Here is a 7,533-nt window from a genome sequence, read left to right as displayed (position 1 = left end):
TCGCAAATAATCTTAGGGCAATGCAAACAGTTTGTGCTGTAGCCTAGTTAAAGCCCGACTCCGACAAGTCGAAAATAAATGTGCGTTTCCAACAAATTAATAATGTAAACGACAATCTCACGAGTCCCGAGAAAAAATATATATCTCGGAGAGTGCACTATCGCGCTGCGCTGGACTTCCCGTATCAGCTCCGCTTATGAAGCCGCAGTCTAATCCTGTTAACATGAAATAAGCCTGCTCCCGAGCAGGTTTAAGATTGCGCACCTGTTGCTATGACAGCAAGTCCAGGATGAGCGTCGAAGAACCAAACAATCCAAGATCATGCCAAATCCCCAACAATCAAATCCAGCTAACTGAGTTAGCGACGTACGAAGAACGGGCCCCTGTTCTGTAACCTAAAACGATGGGAGTTTCACATCTCAGGGTAAGTCAACTCAGAATTCAAGTTTTAACCCAGAGTTGGTTGAACCTCCTTTCTGAAACAGGCCCCTGGTCTCTTTACTTTTCATTCTCCATCAGCACAACAACCTCTTCCTCTGCCCTTCCTACTTTCATATCTAGAACAATATCCCCATCTAGTGGACATTTATCAATTAGCAACGTAATAAGAGAACAACATCTCCCCCTGACTTAATTTGTTTTCATCTGCAGTTACAATGAACATTGCTAAACAATATATTCAGTCGTTTTGTTTTCTTACCGGATTTCTTAACTTATATTAGAGAACACAGAACAATGTCTAACAATGTCTCTTGACAAAACACATATAGCATGAATAGTTACATGAACATCCTTTCAGTTCAAACCACAACTTTACTGAACTAAACTTCTGGGTTTTTCTTTTCCTTCTTTTCCCATTACTTTCTTCTTTGCCTACTTTGGCAGTTTAAGTTACATAGTCCTTAAACCATACTGGCTTCCTTCTACAACGTCCCTCCAATTGGTTGTTAGCACTTCCCGGGGATGCAGTAGGAGTCGATTGTTCAGAGGGTTCAGGAACCTGAGGAAAGTCTGTGTGCAATGGTGCCAAATGAGATACGTCCCAAGTTCGTCCATCACTCAGTTCAAAACTATGTGTCCCCTTCCTTCTAGCAATCTGCACAGGGTTGCTGAACTTTGATTTCCCTTTTCTCACATACACAGGTTTTCTCACCCGTACAAAGTCGCCTTCCTTGAGCCCCGGAGTCTTTGCGTTGCGCTTTGTATCCAGGTATGCTTTCATTTTCCTCTGGTTTCGCATCACTTTTGTTTTCAGCTTTTTTTATAGCAGGATTCACATTGCACTTTGGAAGAATTGTCTATTTTGTTCTCATTTTCCTTCCAAACATCAGCTCAAAAGGAGAAAGATCCGTAACGAAAATCCGCAACGAACGATGTCCAAGGAGCTCTCTCCCTTTCTGCAGTCAGAATAGCCTCCTTCAGTGCCTTATTCCAGCGCTCCACAGCTCCATTTCCTTCTGGGTGGTATATAGAAGTACGGATGTGCTTTACATCTCTATCTTGTAGAAATAGTTTGAACTCCGTTGACAGGAACTGAGGCCCATTGTCAGTAACAATCTCCAGAGGATTCCCTTTTTGGCTGAACACTGACCTCAGAAAACAATTAATGGTGATGCAGTCACATGAGGTGCAAAAGCTACCTCTGGCCATTTTAAATGGAAGTCAATCAAAGTGATAGCGAATCTACAACTAACAGGACCAATGCCGAAAGGACCCACCACGTCGATGCCCAGTTTCTGCCACGGACCGACTGGATAGTCAACTGGGGTAACTGGTGCATGTGTGGTTCTAGCAGTTTCATCATTGAGTTGGCAGGTGACGCAGGTTGCAATTGTGGACTGTACCTGCGAATCCATCTTAGGCCACCAGTATAGCTCCCTAAGCCGTTTCTTGGCCCTCACAATGCCTTGATGGCCATCATGAGCGAAGGTGACCAGACGTGAACGTAAACTAAGTGGCACAATCAGTCTGTGTGGTCCTCTTAGCACATACGAGTCCAAAATAGACAGTTCGTCTCGTATTGGAAAGCACCTGGACATGTCCGGATGTAGGGCTTTGGGTGTAGCGGGCCAGCCGTACTCGATGTATTGGCGAAATTTGGCAAGCTCAGGACATGAGGAGCTTTCAGCAGCACCCTTACGAAAAAGAAGTTTATTCAAGTGTGCTATTAGTATACTTCTTTTAAACTAAAAATAAGAAAGTATACTTTCAGTATACTTTTTATATACTTCTCAGACATATACTTCATGTACTTCTCAGAAATATACTTCAAATTCCACTTAAGTATACTTGACTTATACTGACAGAAAAGTCCAAGTATATTTGGCCTATACTTGTACTCAATCTTTTGATCGAGATATACTTAAAAGTTTAATTATTCAAAGTATACTTGGCTTGTAGTTGTGTTAACTCTTTTGATCGAGTCTATATTTAAAGTATATTAAATATACTTTTTTTTACATCATATACAGACTTATGAAACTTTGATTGAAAATATTGATTAAAATATTGATATAAAACAGATATGTTTCTAATTCTGCGTATCTGAATTTTTATGTAGGCTAGTCCACTGGTGTACATAGGAATTTACTTTAATTCAACTTTTCCCCACCATTGACTGAATTTTCCAGCTATCCATGTTTTCACTGGTATACGGTAGGGGGCGCTATGACACATCTTCTAGTACAGAATCTCCGGATCAAAACACAGGAGAAGAAGAAGCTGAAACAAGTGATAGAAGATTGCTCACTCAAATGTAAAATAATGTGATCATCAAACATTAAACAGCTTGTAAATCAAAACTGCTTAATGTTTCCAAATGAAGCGTAACCCATTAAGAGAAAACGACTGAAGCTGTGATCATCGTTCTGAATCTGATCAAGGCGTAGTCTTTGACAAAAATGTGATTTTCTCAACTATTTTGTTTAAAATGTTGCCTTTCTTTATGAAACTTAACTTAACTTAACTTAATTAAAGGTTTTTAAAATTAAAGTACAGTTAAAGGTATTTTTCAAGTATAAAAAATAACATTTGAACATAGTAGTATAGGCCTACTGCAAGTGCAAAATTGTTATATAAATAGTAAACTATAAGTATAATGTTATACTTTTTTTTTCGTAAGGGCAAACTCGGCCACAGGAACAGCTGACAGGAGTGCAGTGATAGCAGCAACAGTTTTGGGTTCAGAATCAAAGTCAGAATTAATTTCATTTGGCAATGGAAGACGCGAAAGGCAATCCACTACCTGGTTGTCTAGAAATGATCTTAGTGTGGGCGCATCCGAAGGTGGTGGAGCATTACGTATTGCTTCCAAGTGGCTGTGATCTGGCATCATCCCTCTTTGGAGATGGTATGTCCCAGAAATGTGAGCTTCTCCTGGCAAAATGTACATTTCTTCTCATTTAGATGCAGACCTGCTTCTTGTAGTTTGTGCAGCACTATTTTTAGGTGAGCATCATGGCTAGTAACAGAGTCACCAAACACAATTATGTCATCCAGATAACACTGGACGCCTGTAACACCCCTGAGAATAGTAGACATCAGATTTTGAAACGCCGCTGGGGCTGATGCTAATCCGTAGCAAACTCGCTTGAAACTAAACAAACCATCATGTGTTATACAGTAAAAGCAGTGAGGTCCCTACTGTCCTCATGTAGTGGTACCTGATGGTAAGCATTTGCCAGGTCGATTGTAGAAAACATCACAGCACCTCTCAGCTTTGAAAAGAGTTCTTCAGTGTGTGGGATGGGGTAGCTGTCCACAACGATGGCTTTGTTGTGTTCCCTGAGATCCACACACATTCTGATGTCTCCAGATTTCTTTTGAGTAACTACGATGGGCGAAACCCAAGACGAAGCATCCACTCACTCAATAATATCCACTGCTAGTAGGCGGTTCAGCTCTGCAGACACAGCATCCCTTACAGAGAAAGGTAGTCTGCGTAGCTTCTGTTGCACACGAGTGAAGTTTTCATGCATTTTCACTTTGTGTACATAGTTCTTTGCACAGCCAAAGGATGGCGTATCAGTATTGAACACTTGACACTGACTGTTTGGGGGTGAGTACTCTATTTCCTGTTATGCACAAGTTCAAGGAATATATTAAGTCCATGCCCATAAGTGCGTTTCCACTTTTCACAATATATAATGTGGCAGGTACTGAATGTTCACCATGTCGTGCAGACGTCTTAATCATCCCAGCACTGGAAGGTCATCTTCTGAATATGTGACAAGAAACACACCAAGGGTAGTTCAGAGAAGTATTGCTTATATATATGTTCTGGAAGCAAAGATACGGATGATCCAGTATCAACAATTAGTTCTTGCGTTGTAGTGCCAGAAAATATACCCATTTCAATGTAACACACAATTTTGTTTGCAGACTAACTGTGTTAGTCATGTACAAAACAGTCAGTTCAGGGATTTCTCTTTTGTCCTGTCTTCGTCCAGAGCGGCACACTTTTGCTAAATGTCCCATTTTACCACACAACTTGCATGTCTTATGTAAAGCAGGGCACTGCTTGGAATCACAGCGATAACATTTGTGTGCAGAATGGCTCTGGGTTTTACCTTGTGTGGTTCTACGCATGGTCGTTTCTTTTTTTCTGACATATAGCCGCTGAACAGGTAAGTCGGCAGGTTTTGCAATTTCATGATTCCATGGCATTTTCCACTTGAACAGCCACTTGTACTGCTCTGTCTAACGTCAAATCCACTTCACGTAGTAAGCGTTCACGAATTCGACTGCTGTGCACTTTCTCCACAATTTGATCTCTTAGCATTTCATCTTCTTTGTCACCAAATGCACATAATGACACCATATCACGAAGCGCAGCCACATACTGAAGTATATTTTCGTCATGCCTTGGCTCCCTTTGACGAAATGTATGTCGCTCAGCAATGACATTAACTTTCGGTACAGAATGCGTTCTGAGAGCCGTAAGAGCAGGTCGTACCGGATATTAGGAAGAGTGTAGAAAATTCTCTGTGCTTCTGTGCCCAGGCAGTGAAGCAGTGTAGCACGCTTACGAGCATCAGGCCAGTCATCTCCCTCAGCATGAATCGCCAACGTCCTCAAACATGTGCGTCCATATCCCAAACGGAACTGCAGGCTCACCAGGACAGTGTAAGTATGTAGGAGGAAGATGACCTGCCATCCTCGTCGCCAATTTGTTGTGTAATCACATCAAAATAAACGAGAGCACACGGAGTAGCGAACAGGGCTGCGTTCAGCCCCGACAAAATGTTGCACAACGTTTTTTAAACAGAAACGGTGAAGCGTTGAACACCCTGTTCTGGTGACGCAAGAGTTGCAACTATGGCAGCTGAGAAGGCCATTCTTTGTGTTCTTTGTGAAGAATTTTCTGAGCCTGATGAAGTCGGTATAAATATGTGTTTAATACTACAAAATATGCCCAATGTCACAGTTACTGCACTTGCCGCCCAGAACAAAAGAGTGAAGGGATTGCTGAAACTGAAATGGAAGCACATCTTACCTAATTCAGACTAAAACACATCTATTTAGCCTCACATACTGACTTTATTTGTAGTTCATGCTGTTTTAATACCCTGTATTTTCTTTCTCATTTTTAGGAAAAGCACTTAATTACCATTGTTTATTTCTATACCAAATGTCATACACCTTCAATGAAGCTAAAAATATAAACAACTACATCATTATGTTTATATCCTATATTTTTACAATAAAACTTACGACAAACATGTCTTCTAATATCCTCAGTTGTTGCGTATACCGAGCTGCATCGAACACATTTGTAAATTACTTTCCTTGAACCGATTGTGCGAGTTCACTTTAATACCGCGTGCTTTATATACATGTTGCTGCTGATTGGACTGCAGTTCTGACACACCCACCAAACAAGAGAAAACGTATCTCAAACCCCGTTGCACAGCGGTGCACGCCGTTTCCAGGAAACATGACGTTCAACCTGGAAACCGTAGCAAAAGGTTGCGCACCGTTTTGAACTTGAACGTGCCCCAGGTCTCTTCACTTTTCATTCTCCATCAGCACAACAACCTCTTCCTCTGCCCTTCCTACTTTCATATCTAGAAAAATATCCCCATCTAGTGGACATTTATCAATTAGCAACATAATAAGAGAATACAACAACTGTATGAAGAATTGTTGGGTATAATATGTCACAATTTTACTTTATTTTGCTCTCCTTACTTACAGAAATGCACTATAGTGTCCTGCACACACTAGTGAAGAAATATAAAAAATTATATCTGGTGTCTGAATAATTTTTGGTTTAACTGTTAATCATCTGAATTCACATCAACGATATTCAACACACACTCTGAAATGAATCAGACTCTCTACAGTTGTGGTGTAAAGGGTTTGTGATTGGTGTAATGATACTGGTGTGATGAACACACTTTTCTGATGTCCTCAGGTGTGTGTAGAGCTGAACTGGTGTAATGAACCCTTAATAATGATGGAGGCCAGGCTCACACAGAGGCCAGCTCCAACTATACGGAGAGGATATTCGCCTGTAACGCAGAAACTTCCAAGTTCTAGAATCTGGCGAGGACCGGCCGCTGCACATATATCACCGATAGATCCTCCACTGGCCCAGGAGAAGGCCATGCCTCTGGTGGAGAGAGCTCTGACGCCTGTAGGGATTGCAGGCCTAGAGAAGCGTAGGCTAGAGCGATAGTGTCCACCAGCCAACGGGATAATCTCTGCTTCGTGACCGGAAGCCCTTTGGTGCGGCCACTGAAGCTCACAGAGAGTGTGTCTTTATTTCCCTCTACTGGTTATTATTTTACAGCAGATTGTGCTTTATTTCCCTCTACTGGTTATTATTTTAATGCAGATTGAGCTTCTGGAAGATGTTGGTCTGGATTGCTGAGACTCTCGGCTGATAACACAGTTCCTGAATTCAGAAGCTCAGACTAGTGTTCAACTCTTACACTTCTGCAGGATCTCTCTATGACAGTAACAGTAGAGTAACATCATGCTAGTGTGCGCTTCTGAATTCAGCAAGTGTGTAGATTTATAAGTTTGCAGACACAGTCCAGTAAATACAGTCAATTAATGAGGACTTATAAATTATAATAAGACATGAAACTCCACAAACATTGTTCTTCTTCTGGCTGTTTAGATCCTCATACGGCTCCGCATAAATTTGAGCAAGTTGTAATCTATTCAAACATCCTCTTTATATGTCATTTTTTACACACACACACACACACACACACACACACACACACACACACACACACACACACATATATATATATATATATAAAAATTACAAAAAAAACATTATTTTCTGAACATAGCAAAATATTAAAATATGTATTTTAATTCAAAAATACATAACAAAAATGTTTCTTAAAGTGGTTTAATTTTGTTTTTTCACAACACATACTTACAGATTCACAAAGAACAGTGCAGAAGACCAGTTAAATACACAAAAGCAACATATACATATATATTTGCATAGAAAACTGTAAAAAAATATATACATTTATGAATTGCTCACACAAACACTGTTTGACACAGATA

Source organism: Scardinius erythrophthalmus, assembly GCF_964197995.2.
Source record: "Scardinius erythrophthalmus genome assembly, chromosome: 10".
In the NCBI taxonomy this organism is placed as follows: domain Eukaryota; kingdom Metazoa; phylum Chordata; class Actinopteri; order Cypriniformes; family Leuciscidae; genus Scardinius; species Scardinius erythrophthalmus.
This window is presented reverse-complemented; position numbering follows the sequence as displayed.